The 16,959-nt window shown below is 34.2% G+C and overlaps 1 protein-coding gene across 1 annotated transcript in view; it reads left to right on the top strand.

Moving 5' to 3' along the window:
• LOC134385709 (transmembrane protease serine 11F) overlaps window positions 1–16,959 on the top strand; it is a 112,659-nt gene that overhangs the window by 28,815 nt on the left and 66,885 nt on the right. The gene's annotated exons all lie outside the window — the stretch shown is intronic.

Genomic DNA, 16,959 nt, shown 5'->3' with positions numbered 1-16,959 from the left:
GGAACCCCCACGCCAGTGGTATTAAATCAACATGAGACACAACTTCTTCCCTTGAGGAACTTATAATATGCAGCTATGTGTCTCTCATTTAGCTGTATGTGTATTTGAAAATTAATTGCAAACAGCTGAATGCATCTTTGGCATAAACTTGTAATTCAGCTTGACAAAGAGATTTATGTTAAAGAATAGTGAAATAGCAATAAATTATTCTTTATAGGAAGGCAACTGTTAAAAGCTAAGTTCATTCATTCATCGGATAGTTATTTAATACTGATCGTGTGTCTGGTGTTAAGTTCATATATTTTAATGGCAGAAATAGAAAATAAGCAAACATAAGCAAGTAAAAAATTTAAGTAGTGATTAATACAATGAGGAATAAAGGGATAGAAGGTTCTGTGGACTATTTTAAGGTAGTCACTAAAGTTTTCTCTGAGATGATTATTGAGTGGTCAACTGAATGAAATAAGGGAATGAGACACAGATTTCTGTGAGAGGAATATTTCAAGCAAAACAAGAGCCTTTTAGTGCAAAAACCCAGATTGAAACATTTTTAATGATTTAGAGTAAAATATTGCTAAGCTAGAATAACTAGGAGATAAGATAGCCTGAATTAAAAAATATTTGAAAATGTAATTAGACACATAAATAATATCTAGAACTAGGCCACCAAGATAGTTCCTATATATGTAAATTTAATTTAGTGGTAAGGATGATCTATATGTGACTTACTAGTGATTGAGACTAAATGTTATTCCTGTACTTCTTTGAAAAACAAATGTTATTTCTTTTAAGAAAACTATTAGTGTATTCACAGTAAATCTTCAGCAGGATTAGAAGAATTTGACTGAGGCCTTATTGAGTTGGTTTTTATGTAAAATCAGCATGTTTTATTGAATTGCAAACCTTTATTCCATTATGCTCAAATTTTTGGAATGTATATTATTCCTACTAGCACGTATGAGTTAGTTCCAAAGAGAATTTCATAACTTACAAATCAATGGGACCTGATTTAATAATCTAGAAGCAGACATCTAGGATATTATCTTTTGAAGTATAAAAATTAATTGTATAGCTATATAATAATTAATGTATAATATTAGAAACACAACTATTCTAGAATTTTATTTTCCATAGAGCAAATTTTGCAGAGGGAAAATTTATTAATATATTTCGCACATATTTATGAACTCTGTGAGACATATAGAGAATAATGCTACAGATTCTGCTCTTTAGGATACTATAACCTAGGAGTGAACAAAATTATTAGTATAAAAGAAAATTAAATTGTAGTGTCTATGAACAAATACAAGAATGTTTATTGAACTACTATATATCAGGCAGTGTACTAGACACTGAAGGTACAGCTACAGCAATGAGCAAAAAAGTGCTATCCATGCCCTATGCGGTTTGCTATCTAGCTGGGGAAAAAAGACATTAGAATCTATAAAACTAATAAGATTTGATTATTGTTTTAATATAATATTATTAGTCTTTCTTAATTTAATAGATTAATTTTAAACAGGGCACTATGGGAACATACATGTAGCAGAAAGAATACAACACATAACAGAAGAGTATTAACCTCAAGTGGGTTTGGAGTTAAGAAAACAGGGGTCACTTTTAGCTAGGGATTCAGAAAGGTTCCATGAAATTTGTAATGTTTTAGCTGGATCTTGAAGGGTGGGTAGAATTTCGGTGTGGGGAAGAAGTAGGAAGAAGCAGTGCTGATGGAGACCACGGCTTGAGCAGAATCATTAAAGCATGGGGGCATGTTCAAAAGATCAAAGACTGTCCAGTTGGTAAGATGGACTCATTGAACAGGGAACGTCAATGAAAATAATAATTACTTGGCTGAAAAGGGAGGTTTAGAGCCATGAGAGCATGCTATGGAGTCTGGGTTTGATTCAGTAGACAGTAGGCAGCTGAAAGAGACATTCGTGCAGAAGAGACACCATCAAAAAGGGTTTTCCAAAATATCTCTGGTCAGATTGCAGGGGAGAAAAAGTGAAAACAAGGAGAACATCTAAGACTGTGTTATGATAGTTCAGTAAGGACATAATGAGAGAAAATTTAACCCAAATCTTTGGATTTAATTATCTGCAGGTTTAATTATCAAAGGAAAATGTGTAGAGTACAGAAATAATTGAGGATTTGGGATCTAGTTCTGAGTCCAGATATTTGTCCCAATATTTGCCAATCTTACCTTGTCCTCTCAAGCCTTACTTAACTCATCATTAAATGAGGCTATTAATAACTTCTGGATAGAATTGTTGGGTGAATTTGGAAAAAAAAATCACTCAAATTCTACTTCCCCCCAAGATGGCATTTGGGGAGTTCACTTGAATTAATTATAGTTTCAAGTTGATGAAAAAATGGTAATTATACAACTTTTCTTTCATTGTCTGCCTATTTTCTGTCAGGTACTGTGCTCAGCACTTAATTTATATTTTCTCTAAACCTCACTGCAGTCCAGAAATTTAGGGTCATTATTCCCATTTTTCAGATGAAGAAACTGAAGGTTATCAAGAGGGTACAAGGCTAGTAAGTGGTAGAACCTGCTGCTATCTGCAAATATTGGGCAATCTGCTTCATGTTTTCTTAATACAGCAAACAAGAATGTCTGAGTTGTCATAAGAATAGCCATAAGATTTTTTGGAAAGAGAATATGTTCATTGAGAGATTCAGTGCAAAAACAGAACCATTTCAGAAATATGAAACTGAGATGAGTGAAGAACAAAAATAAAATAGTCATTTTGAATAAGAACAAAGATGTCTTGATTTGATTATTCCTAGGAATTCAGTGTTTTTAAATAAAAATCAGTGAGTTAATAGCATTTTAATAATATCAATAAACTTTATAGCACTTATACCACATTAAATACATTGTCTCATTTTATATCTATAAGAATGTACAAAGTAGATATCATTACACCCATTTTACAGATGAAAAACTGAGTCACAGAGAGGTTACGTATCTTGTCTAAAATCACACAGTTCATAAGTGTCGGAGCTGGAATTTAGAACAGAACAGCTGGTTCCAGAACCTATGTGTCTAACCATTATTCTATACTCTCAACTCAAATCTCTCACAATAGACTTTGTGACTTTTAATTGCCCATAGAGCAGATCATAATGAAAGACAGTTTATTCTTGGTGGCTGTTTCACTCTGCCATATATCTATGGTTAAACACAGGGAGGGAGAGTCTTAGTCTGTGGATATTGCTGAGATTCACGGGTTCCTTTGTGTACTGCAAATTGCATTTAAAATAAATATTGTATTTGTTCTCTGTTGTTGCCTGTCTCCACTAACGTGTGTATCACTGTGCGTGTGTGTAGTTGTGTGTGTGTATGTGTGTGTGAAGGAAGGCCATTAACCTCAGTTAACCCATGTCATTAAAGAGATGTTATTAACCATGGGCCTTCCCAGAAATGATGGCTTTTTGGCAATAAGTAGAGTGGACTGTGTCCCAACAAAATATCTAATGTATATCTGTGCTCCAAGTTGAATACAAATATGTTAAGACATGTGTAAGACATAAAAAAAAAAAAAAAAAAAAAAATTCCCCTCAGGGCTGTTGCTGTGAGAACAGCTAATTAGCACATAAATATTTATGCTGCACATAGAAGAATGTACTATGTTTAATTTACATTTGGTTATTTACATTTTTTTAGTACCAAGGATAATCAGATATTTAAATCCTCGTCTTTATGGCATCGATTATCTGATGGATTCACTTCACCCACTTCAAATTAATTGCACAGCGTTTCTAATATTTTAATGACATTAAACGTAGAAATAAGCCCAATGAGGAAGTTACATAAATGTGATCGTGAAGATCTGAATAATATTGGTCACACTTTATTAAAGGATGTTTAAATATTCCTCCCAAAATAACTTCTCTTTTTCACTTAAACCTTGGCCACCTTATCCTCTTCCCTTTGTGTTAGTGAGTCGAACTAATATGCAAATTTATTCAATATAAACTCTTGGCTTTTTATTTCTAATTTTGAGAGGCACCACTTAGTTGGTTGATTTTAAAACAAAGCCAAAACCTTAAATCCTGAATGAACAAAAGCAGACTTATAAAGTTCTCCAGGAGCTATACTTTCTTTATTTATGTATTTATCTAATAATCCCTCTTATTACAGTATTTCTCAATCTATGAAAGATATGTGGGAAATGCTTTCTCAACATGTCGTTAACTGTTTCTCAAGGCAGTAAGGTAATTTAACTCTATGGTTTGGTCAACTGGTAGGAGGAAGTGTGAATGTGTACAACTGATTTTAATTTATGTGACAACAGGGATCTCAGCTTGTTCATTAGTGAATATCCAATGCCTAGAACAGTGCTAAGCACGCAATAGGCGCTCAGTAAGAACTTGTTGAATGAATTACGTGTAACAGAAGGATTAGATCCATTTTACATGTTCCCGAGGAAATACAACTAATGTAATGGATATAAACTTTGGGAATGCATGCCCTCAAAAACACCATCAGGCTAGTCAAAGGTGAAAGTAGCTTCCTCAGGAAGTTCAGAAGGGAGGGTTTTAAGAATAGTCTGGACGACATTGTGGTGGTGTTATGGTAAAGGTGGTTTCAGCACTGGTGATTGAAGTGGATTAATTGTAAGTTACATTTAACTGTAAATTCTATGATTCTTTATGGGTCCTGGGTAATCAAGAAATGGGTCCTTCAAACCTCTACCCCTTTACTTACAAATATATTTGTTTCTGCAGCCAGTCTCAGAGGAAGCAGGTCCCTCCATCAAAGACTAAGTTCTGTAGCTCTCAGCCTTTCCTATCACTTCTGAGGCCTTGGAACAGGGAGGGAATAATGGCTCATGTCTACAACCACTGCCTGCCTGCTGATTGCTTACTTACATGTCAAAGCCTGCCCAGAAGTTTCCTGTGTTGGAAAGACTTTATAGAGGTGACGCTTGAAAAATGGAGATGTGCTCCTTGGGTGCATGGCAAATGTGCTTCAGGGGGTTCCCCAGGGGGGAGAGTTCTGTATATCCTCTCCATCCCAGAACAACTCTGTTTAAAACTATATTATACATTAGAGTTCCACATAAACATTAATTTGAGAAAGGGGCCTTAAAACTTTCAAAATGTTTCAAAGCCACTGGATTATCACGTTTTCCCCTGCTCAGGCTAAATGCCTTGGACTTCTCCTTAACTCTTCTCTTTCTCTCACATTCCACAACTAAATCATCAACAAATTTTGTCAGCTATGACTTCAAAATATATTCTGAATCCTGTTATGTATTTTCGGATCTCCTCACTGCTGACATCATAGTCCAAGCAACCATCATCTCTCACTTGAACTTTTGCGATGGTTTCCTAACCAGTTTTGCTGTGTCCACCTTTCACTCCCCCTACCCTAGTCTATTCTCCATAGTGTGATCCTTTTAAAACGGTCAGATCAATCCACTGATCAAAACTCTGTAATGGCTTCCCTTCTTACTCTGAATAACATAAAGAAGTCCTTATTGTGGCCTGCTTGATCTGGTCCATAATTACCTCTGTGACTCTACCTTCTTCCCTCTTCCACTTCCTCACGGTGTGCTGGCAACACTCACTGGCTCTTCTGCAAACTGACCAGGTCTGCTCCCATATCAGGGTACCTGTACTTAACTGTTCTTTTTGCTTGTAACACTTTCCCCTCAGATATCTGCATGGCTCCATCCTTCACTTTGTTCCTGTCTCGCTTAGATGTCGCATTTGCAAAGTAGTCTCCTTAATCACCTTAATCCCCCACCTTCTCCCCACGACACTCCCATTCATTCTCTGTCTTCTTGCAGGACAGTTTACTGGTAAGTATAGATTTGTTTATTGCACACTTTCTGTCTTTTCCACCAGGAGACATGAAGGCAGATTCTATATCCTTAGTACTGCTATATCACTAGTACCTAAAATAATGTCTGGAACTCAATAGCTCTCCAGTGAACATGTACTGAATGAATAAATAAAATTAGTTCATTCAGCGTGTTGTTCTGTTCTTATTAATAGTATACTGGCAGTCATAGTAACTACAAAGTCTTTTTGAGGTGGAAAATGTGATGATTGTTCTAATACAACTTATGTAGTTATCCAGAAAATAAGATTTTTAAGAGCCTGATAGAGTTTTGAAAGTCACAGGAAACTGTATAAATGTTCCTCATTTGTATGAATTAAATTAATTGTTGTCCCCTGTATAGTTGCTGTCAAAGGTTGAGCTGCCCTTGCTGGCATAGCATGGGAGGAGGTTGCTTCTGAGTGCTTGCAAGTTTACAAAATCATGATTTTGAAGGTCAGCTATAAAGGGGGATAGATGTGGTATTGGATCTAGAACTCATAGGTTTAAAAATTTTTTTAAAGGAATTTTTGTAAAACTCATGAAATTGTAAATGATTTCCTTACATGTTTTCTATGCTTTCATATTCTATTCCACTATGTAAATAGGATTTAATAGGACTAACATATTTCCCCCCATGTGCAGAGCTATTTGACATTCCCGTAAAGGGTCAGGATACTATGCAATTTCTACCCACACCGCAATTTTGCCCTTCTCCATTGCCTGTCAAACAGTCATTTCTAGCTGATAGTAAGATAGTTTTGATGACTAACACATATTTGAAATCTCTCCAGTTTCCCAGCTCTTTGACAGTTCTTGATGCTTCTGAAGTCACTTACCATCATGACATTTACAGAATATGCCCTCTTCTGCCTTTTGGATAAAACCAAGGACATTTTTTGCAGTCCTCTCATTTGTGTTCCTTGTTTTTGAAATTCTTATCAAGTCCAAAGCAAATTTTGCCTCATCATGAAAATGCCAGTGTGTCAGCACAACTTCGATGGCTGTATCATTCTAAGTGCTGCAGTGACACAATTAGCTCCTCCCTTTTACTATCCACCATTGCCAACATTTCTGACTCATGCTTTCAAGTATTGCCAGCAGTCGTACCATAGAAAGAGATCACCCAGAGAGAATCCCACTGCCACCAGTAGAACTCAGTCAGACTGTTTAAACCATTAAAATGGTTTAAGTTCTCTCGAATTCTTACTTCTCATTCTCTATACAAAATATGTGGATTGTTTTCTTTTGTCAACTTTATCAATAAATCTTTTGAGAGGTAGTGAAAAATACTATTAAGTAGACAGTTCTTGTTAACTTCCAAATAAACTTGATGGTTGTATTCCTGTTTAAAAAGTGCTTTCATGATAATGCAAAGTAGTTCTACTTGCAAGCAAGGAATAAAAGGGGCAGGATGTATTTAACCAGTGTGATGTGGCTGGAAAACTCTCTTTATCACTCAAAAGCTAGTTCAGCTGTCACATTTTCTGGGAAATCTTTCCTATACCTTTTTCTGTCCCTTTCCCAAACAACTTTGATTATTCAACTCTCCATGTTTTCTTATTGTTGTACTTGGTACATCTATTATTTTCCCTATGACATTATATTGACTTTATTATTTTATGTCTTTCTCTTCATCATGAGTCTCTTGAACACAGAGCCTTTGTCTTTTTTTTTTTTTTAATTTGTATCCCTGGCATTTAAAAAAAAATTTTTTTTTATCCCTCGTGTTTGGGATGTATTAGGCACACAATAAATAATTCTTAAGTAAAGTAGAATTATGAATAACAAAAGGACGTGTAACAATCCACCTGCAGACCAGATCATGCATGTGTTCTGGGTATGTTACAAGTTCAGTACTAGCAGAGCTTTGTCTAGAAACACTAGACACATTTTACATGAATAAACCAATTGCCATATTATTAATATGTAGTCTTGAGACCTTTTGTCATGAACCCAATAGTCATATAGTAAGACTGTGGGAAACAAAAAAGTACTAGAAAACTTCTAATCTATTTGGATTTCAGAGAAAGTAGATAATACCCATATTTACAAGGCTGAGACCAAACTTTGCCTCTGTATCTACAAATAAAATAATGCAGTTTTTGAAAAGAGACATTTAAAAGATATACATGAAGTATAGTCTGCTCCTTTCCACATAAATCTAAGATGGTATTTTAGAAAGTTAATGGGAAAGTAGAATTAAAAGATAAGGTGAATCTTTCCATGGACTTTTTGAAGTCCCTCATATATATTATATCTCTGGATATATAGTTAGCTCAGAGAACAGGGAAGCTCAGAATTAAACAATCAATACTAAACCAGCAAATAATTATTCAATATAGCATAAATGCTTTCTGATGATATAATCTTATGAAATCATACAGCCAACAGACAGACAGACACACACATACACACACCCCAACTGTATTAGGAAGTCTAGAAGTGGAAAGGTGATGTCAATATATTTCAGTAGTGAAATGGTTCAATTCTCAATTTTACAAGTGAATAAACTGAAGCACTGAGAGATGAAGTTTAAAAAGAGACAGAGTACTGTGCTTAACCACATGCTATAAAGTGTTTCAGATTAGGGGCTTAAATCATGTCAAGCAAAAAGACAGGCAGGAAAAAAATCCCAAATATGAAGTTAAAACAAACTTTTTGCTGATCTTATCTGACTCTTTAATTATGCCATCCAGACAATATCTAGCAGTGATGTTTGGTGATTAAGGAAGTTTTACTCTAGCTTGACAATATCTCTTTCATCATGTTGGTGTCCTCCTGTGACTTCTATAATTCACCTGAACCATATATGATTACATATATTTCAGTTTAACTACTTTAAAGAGTACAAATGGATTAACTGAGAATTCTGTAATGAGAATAATTTGGGCAATGATAGGCTATCTTACATACCTTTATCATCATGGCATTTGTAATTCATTATTCTTTAATCTAGTCAAAAATACTATGCCTTTTCTGCATATTTCCATATTTCATTGGATTTTGAACAGCTTTGTTCTATAGAGATTCTTATAACCTAAACAATATACTTAGGCAAGGCATCAGTGACTGGGAACACATAACAATCTTAGATGTATAACAGTCTCTTCATTGTGCCTAATATAATAGACACTCATGCCATTTGATGTAAAAATATATAATTGAGGTGGCCAATTTCTGCATATCTCTACTTAAACTACACTAGTTAGAACCCAATTAATTTGTCATAAAAACTTCCATTTTAAGAAAAACTCTATAAAAGAAATTGTGGGAGGATTGTTTTTTTGGCAACCGTCCTGGGGATCTGATCCCTTCGCCTCGGTGTTAAAACACTGTGCTCAACCAGCTAACCTATCCTGCCAGCTTCAAACTACAGACAGAATTACTATATGATCCAGCAATCCCACTTCTGGGGTAGATACCCTGAGGAATGGAGGTCATCATGTCGAAGGGATACCTGCACTCTCCTGTTCATCACAGCTCTGTTTACAATAGCCATGAGCTGGAACCAACCAAATGTTCATCAGTGGATGACTGGATAAGGAAATGTGGTGTATATACACAATAGAATACCAGTCATAAAAAAGAGTGAAATTCTGCCATTGGCAGCAACACGGATGAGCTTGGAGAAAATTATGTTAATCGTAGTAAGCCAGGCACAGAAAGAAAAATACCTCATGTCCTCACTCATAAATGGGAGCTAAGAAACGAAGGAGGGAAGGAAGGAAGGCCACAATAAAACACTGAACTTTCAGAAGAAGAGAAAAGACCTATAGTTACCAGAAGTGGGAAAGGGGGAGGGGAAGGGGGTTAGGGAGAAATCGGGCAAGGGACACAAAGAGTAGTTATGATTTGTAGTGATGAACATGCTAATAATATTGATTTGATCATCACATACTGTACACAAATACTGATAGTCAACTCTGTACCCCATAAATATGTATTATCAAAAATAAATAAGTTTTTAGAAAAAAATTGTGGCAAAGCAACTCTATTTCAATTGCCCCAATTCTTAAATAAAGATTCTTAAAAGTTCAAGACTGAACTAGCTCTAGTCCCTCTCTAATAGGAGACTGTCATATGTCCAATGGTGAGCCATCTTTGATAAATTCATATATAATCATAGATCTCACTACAACCAGTTATTGGGAGGGGGCAATCTTTCTCACCTGCTTTTTTAGGCATGATTCTGGTGCTTATCATCAAAGAGCCTGCCTCTGAAAGAAGTCATAGATCTTAGGCTTAATTACTAATCTACTTAGGTGGCATAGTGGGGGCGGGGTGTGGGAGGGTATCATAGGTTATAATTGTTTGCTCTCTTGATCAGAACATTTGTGAGACTGTCTAGAGAGAAAGGTGTGAGACTGACCTGTTTTTATATACATCTTTTTGGTCTCACTGTGATAATGTAGTTAGTCTGCTTTATCTAGCTGAGTTAGGTCATAAGAATGAAATAGCAACAAATACTTGGACTTAGGAAAAATGTAAGCAGGAGCTATCTCAGGGAATATAGAAGGAATTCTTTCTGCTAAAGCAACTGAAATGCTTCTCTTACTACCTAAATTTTAACTGAGGAAATGTTCGTTGGTTTACAGCTGCTTTTCCATGATAATTTTTTCAATGGTCAATTCAGCCAATAAGCCAAATTATTTTCCAGTGCAGGCACTCATGCACTTCCAATCTGCAGAAACAGACTTGCGACATTCCACAAGAAGCAGATTTCTTCTCATTCTTCGTTTCTCAGGATAATATTCCCTTACAAAGAGGACTTCCTTACTCGTTCTTTCCATGTAGACTCCTTCCCCCGTCTAACCTATACCATCTTTTTAAAAATTGAAACATAGTTGATTGTATATATTTGTGAGGTACAGAGTTGAATATCAATACCTATGTGCAATATGTGATATACAATCTTATTTTTGTTCACAGATATCTTACTGTTCTTCATAGCTCTTATCAGCTTATAATGATCTCTACATTTACTGGTTTTATCAGTCTGCTTTCAGACTGTAAGCACCATGACATCAGTGACCATGTATTTGTATTTTGTTCACTGTATATCTAGTACCTGCGTATTAGTGCCTCAAACATGGTAGATGTTTATGCATTAATTGTTTGCTGAATATTAAATAATAACTCTTACAGTCTAGAATTATTTAGCCTTTGTATGCAAACAGTTTTTCTGAGGCTAGGATCTAGATTTTTTTTTTATCTGCAATTTGTTCATTCATTCATTCAAAGAGCAGCAACATTTATGTCAGGAATTATGCTAGATTTTAGAGTTAGTTAGAAAGTAGTGTGATAATCTGTTCTTATTCTCAAAGAAGCTTATGGTTTCTGACAAGTTCTATTATGTAGTTCTTTAAACATTGTAAAATACCTTCATAATTTAATCCTCACAACAACCTTAAGAGGTGGGAGATACTATTTTCCTAATTTAATAGATGAGGAATTCTTAGAGTATCAGAGACATCAGGAAAACAGGGTCAATACATGATCAAACAAAGAATTGAACCCAGGATTTCTGATGCTAAATTTCATGCTCTTTCCAATACTGTTCCCATATGAACACTATTATTGTAACCATTTAAGTTTTATTTCTATTCAAATCACCAAAAGGCTTAAGTTCCTGTATTCTGTTTATTTTAATACATTTTTTAAAATGATATAGACTTCACAACACTGATGCAGTGTCACAATGGTGTCATTTTAGTTGGTGTCCACATTGAAGAATTAACGGATAAAACATTATCCCAGAAGATTTTAAACAAAGATGTGGGTTTTATTTTAAACATTCTGGCTTTGTAACCTTCAGCCTGAAGATCAAGATTTTATTTTAATTCTGCTGATTGATATGTGAAACCAGCTAAACTAGTCATAGAATTTTGGCAATGAAAATTAATAGATTTATATTTTTGATGTTTATGCATCTAACAATCAGTTTGTTATTCATTTCACAACAAATTCAGAAACAATGATTTTCATAAATTATAAAGAAAAATAACAAGTATGAGTAACTTTTATAGTAATTGTACTGAAACCCATAGCTAACATTATAATTAATGGAGAAAACAGAAAGCTTTTCCCACTAAGATCTGTTACAAGGCAAGGATGCTCACTCTTTCTGTTTCTATTCAACATAGTACTGGAAGTATTAACAAGAGCAATAAGACAAGAAAAAAATAATAAAAGACATCCAAATTGGAAAGGAAGAAGTAAAATTATCTCTATTTGCAGATGACATGATCCTATATGTAAAACACCTCGAAGATCACACACAAAAAGACTGTTAGAACTAATAAATAAATTCAGTAAAGTTGCAAGATACAAAATCAACATAAAAAATCGGTACCATTTTTATACATAAATAACAACCTAACTGAAAAAGAACTCAAAACAATCAATTTCTGCTAGCATCAAAAAAATAAAATACCTAGGAATAAATTTAACCAAGAAGGTGAAATATCTATACACTAAAAACTTTAAACATATTGAGGAAAGAAACTGAAGAAAACATAAATAAGTAGAAAGATATCTTGTGCTCACAGATCAGAAGAGCTTATATTGTTAAAGTGTCTCTACTACCCAAAGCAACATACAGATTCAACACAATCTCTATCAAAATCCTAATGGCATTTTTCACAGAAACAGAAAGAAATTTTTCCTAAAATTTGTATGGAATCATAAAGGACCCCAAATAGCCAAAACAATTCTGAGAAAGAAAAACAAAGTTGGAGGCATCATACTTCCTGATTGTAAATTATATTTCAAAGCTATAGTACTCAAAAGAGTAGGTACTGGCACAAAAACAAACATATAGACCAGTGGAACAGAATAGAGAGCCCAGAAATAAATGCAAACATATACAGTCAACTAATTTTTGAGAAGGATACCAAGAGGACACAAGGAAGAAATGATAGTTTATTCAATAAATGGTGTTGGGACAACTGGATTTCCACATACAAAGGAATGAAATTAGATCCTTACCTTACAGCATACACAAAATCAACTCAAAATGGACAGAAAACTTAACATAAAACCAGAAATTATAAAACTCCTATAAGAAAACATAAGGGAAAAGCTCCTGGAAATTGGACTTGGCAATAATTTTTTTTGAATAGTATGTCAAAAACTCGGGCCACAAGAGCAAAGATAAATAAATGGGACTACATCAAAAAAACTTCTGCACAGCAAAAGAAATAGTCCACAAAATGAAAAGGCAGCCTATGGATTGGGAAAAAATATTTGCAGGCCATGTATTGGATAAGTTAATATTCAAAATTTATAAAGAACTCATATAACTCAATACTAGAAAAACAAATAACCCAATTAAGAAATGGGCAAAAGACCTGAATAAACATTTTTCCAAAAAAAGATATTAAAATGGCCAACAGGTATATGAAATGGTACTCAACATCATTAATCATCCAGGAAGTACAAATCAAAACCACTATGAGATACCACCTTGTCCCTGTTAGGAAGGCTATTATCAAAAAGTCAAAAGATAACAAATGTTGATGAGGGTGTGAAGAAAAGGAAACCTTAGTACACTGTTGATAGGAATATAGATTGGGACAGCCATTGTGGAAAACAGTATGGAGGTTCCTAAGGAAATTAAAAATAAAACTACAGTATGACCCAGCAATTCTTCTTCTGAGTACATACCCAAAGGAGATGAAATTACTACTTTGTAAAGACATCTACACTCCCATGTTCACTGCAGCATTATTCACAATAGCCAAGATATGGAAATAACCTAAGTGTCTTTGGACAGACAAATTGATAAAAAAAATTGTGATAGATATATATGTATGTGTTATGTATACACACATACATATATATACAGTGGACTATTATTCAACTCTACAAAAGAATGAGATCTTTCATTTTCCACACCATGGATGAGCCTGGAGGACATTATACTAAGTGAAATGAACCAGATACAGAAAGAAAAATATTGTATAATTTCACTTATATGTGGAATCTAAAAAAAAAAAAAAAAAAAAAAAAAAATTCTAATATACAGAAATAGAGAACAAAACAGTGGTTACCAGAGGTGGCAGGGGGAGGGAGAGGAAATGGTCAGATGTAAGTCAGAGGATAGTAGCAGATTCATAGGACAAACAAGTCTAGATATGTAATGTACAACATGAGGACTATAGATAAAAATTTGTACTGTGTATGGGATTCATGCTAGATGAGTAAATTTTAGCTGCTCTTGCCACAAAAATGACAAAAAAATGGGTAACTATATGAATGAGGGATATATCAATTTTTACTATAGCAACCTTTTTGCTATCTATATGTATCCCATGATATGTTGTCTATGTAAAACATACACAATAAAATTTATCTTTAAAAAGGCTGTTAAAAGTTTCCATTTATCATCCAACTCATATTCAGATTTAAATGAACAAATAATTGTCCTATGCAAATCAAGAGAAACATAGAAATATATAAAGTCATTAGGAATTTTAAATGTCATCAAAATAAAACAATCTTTTTCAAATCTTGAACTAGTTACACATTTGAAAAAATATATTTAACATATGGCCAAATTCTCAACGTTTATTGCACACTTAAGAATGCCTCGAGTGCATTTTGCTTTGTTTATTATGCTCACCATAGCATTTTGCAGCAGCCTAACCAACAAATTTTTCTATCATTTTCTGAATACTTTGTTGGGTTTTTAAAATAACCTTATTTTCCCCCATTAGGTAAACACCACTTCCTTTGCAATTTACTGTTATCTGCATGCTGTTTCTGACAGATACACTTTAAAACATGCAAATGAGTATTTGGTAAAACTTATTTCAACTACTACGTGAGACAAAAATCAGGATTCCAGTTACCTAAGACTGAAAATAGCTGGTCATCAGACAGAAGAAATTCAGTTTAAAACTAAATATGACCATTATTTTAAAAAAGTCTCCTTTACAATGACACAGTGTTGTCATGACATGATACTTGGCTATCACCCCATAAGTTTGATAAAATTTGATTCTTGTCATTTTTTGTTTCTTGAAAGGCTCTGAGTGCAACAATGAAATTGATAAAACTTAGGGAAAAAAAGAGAGTGAGAATAATTTTGAAAATTACAGCAGCCGTTAATATCCACAAACTAATAATCAAGAATACTTATTGCCATAGATTTTGGGAATAGAAACTTTAATTATGGGTAATAAGGAAGGCATCACATATGAAAACATTAGTAATTTTTTTTCCTGTGTTGTATAGTTCCATCCTTAACAGTTGTTTTTATTAGAATTGTAAACAGGTATTAGTGATACAACTAAAATAAAGTGAGTCAAAGAGAAAGGGCATAAAACATACACTTTCCATTGGGCTGACAGCCGAGTGTAAGGTGTAAGCAAATTGCTTTTTAAAAACAATATTGGTGTCTATATTAGAAATACTTTCTCTTCCTTTAATCTTCCTCACCTTGCCTGGAGGTAGTCATTTACTTGGACATCCAAACAAGTGAGCCGTTAATCTTTTCCTTGTCCTGTAGGTAATCAGTCACTCAACATAGATCAAGGACTGGAACTATAATTCATCTCCTCCTCTCCACCCTAATGCCAAAGCCTTAGTTCAGGCCCTCATTGTCTCTCTCCTGGACCTTCAATGTGACCTCTAAACTGGTCTACCTGTCTGCAGGCGTGTCCTAATCTCATCCTTATTCACAACTGTGTGGTTATTCTAAATTCTCGTTCTGATTAAAATTTTTGTTGGATCTCCAGCTCCTGCAGGGTAAATTTCCAGCTCTTTACTTTGGGTTATGAGACTCCTCATGAGCTAGTCCCAGGCCCACTGCTCTACCATAAACTTCTTTCCGGTACTGCGGTGCTGTGAAGGACTTGCAGTCTTGAACATACGCTGTAGACCTTTCATTCTTTGAGAGCAAAAGCCATGTTTTATTTATATTTTTATTCTCAGTACTAATAATTAGTAATGAATTCTGTTTCACATCCTTACCTTTTTTTCTCCACACATGCTGTTTTCTTTGTTTTCTCTTTCTTTCCACGTGGTGAATTTTTATTTCTCAAAGTTTTAATAATGTTGCCTTCTTAATAAAATCTTGTGATAGCCCTCCAAAAAGTTAGTTGCTCTCTCTTCTCGTACAAACTTATTTTGCCACAGGTCACACCATATAGTAATTACTTGTTTTCATGTCTGTCTCCCCTTTTAAAGTGTGAACATCCTAAGGCAAAGAGTATGTCTTAAAATGTTAATACTTTTAGTGATCTAGAACAGTTTCTGAAACATTTTAATGTGGTAGGTACTGGTCTAAGGACTATCTATTATCTCATTTAATGAAACAAGTTTACAATAAATACTATTAAATAAAATTAAAAGCATAAAAAATTTACAAGAAGTATCTCACTTGCAAGATAACACAATATTAAATCATATTTGGAGATTCAGAAAAGGAAGTAAATGAATGACAACTTTCAAGTTGGAGAAAGATCATTTAAATGGCGTAAGATATTTTGGTAGTGGACAAGTGTACCAGTGGGGATAGGAAAGAGTCAAGTGGAAATGAAAGGTGTTCTTGGGCACTGGAGTCTTATCAAGTACAATCCACAATTTGTGATTTCACTGCAAAATGTTTAAAAAGTGCAACAAACCATGATCAGGTCTTCAAAAGTAATATTGCTAGTTTTAAAACAAGCCATAAAGATATTTTAAAGAACATTTTAAAAAGTAGTCACATTGAAATCTTTTATTTTTAATCAAGTAAAACTGGTGAGAATATTATGTAATTTTGTTGCTAAAAGCTTCCTTATTTAAATTCCATGAAAATGTTATTTATAAATTACCTTTTTAAAAAAGTGAATCTTTGTATTTTACTGCCCAAATTTCAAATTGCCAGTAAGACAGACAAAAATGCAGTGGGAAGATATCCTTACTTGAATATCAACATCAGTAGAACTTTATTTATTTATTTATTTATTTTTCTAAAAGATGACCAGTAAGGGAATCTTAACCCTTTACTTGGTGGTGTCAGCACCACGCTCTCTCCCAAGTGAGCCACGGGCCAGCCTAACATCAGTAGAACTTTAAAACTTGTACTGTGATTGGGATGTTGGGGGGAAGGTACGCAAATTAAAACCTAGTGT

This window comes from Cynocephalus volans, chromosome 9 (genome assembly GCF_027409185.1).
Source record: "Cynocephalus volans isolate mCynVol1 chromosome 9, mCynVol1.pri, whole genome shotgun sequence".
Taxonomy (NCBI): Eukaryota; Metazoa; Chordata; class Mammalia; order Dermoptera; family Cynocephalidae; genus Cynocephalus; species Cynocephalus volans.
The sequence above is the reverse complement of the archived record's forward strand: the minus strand, read 5'-3'. Positions and strand labels throughout refer to the sequence as shown.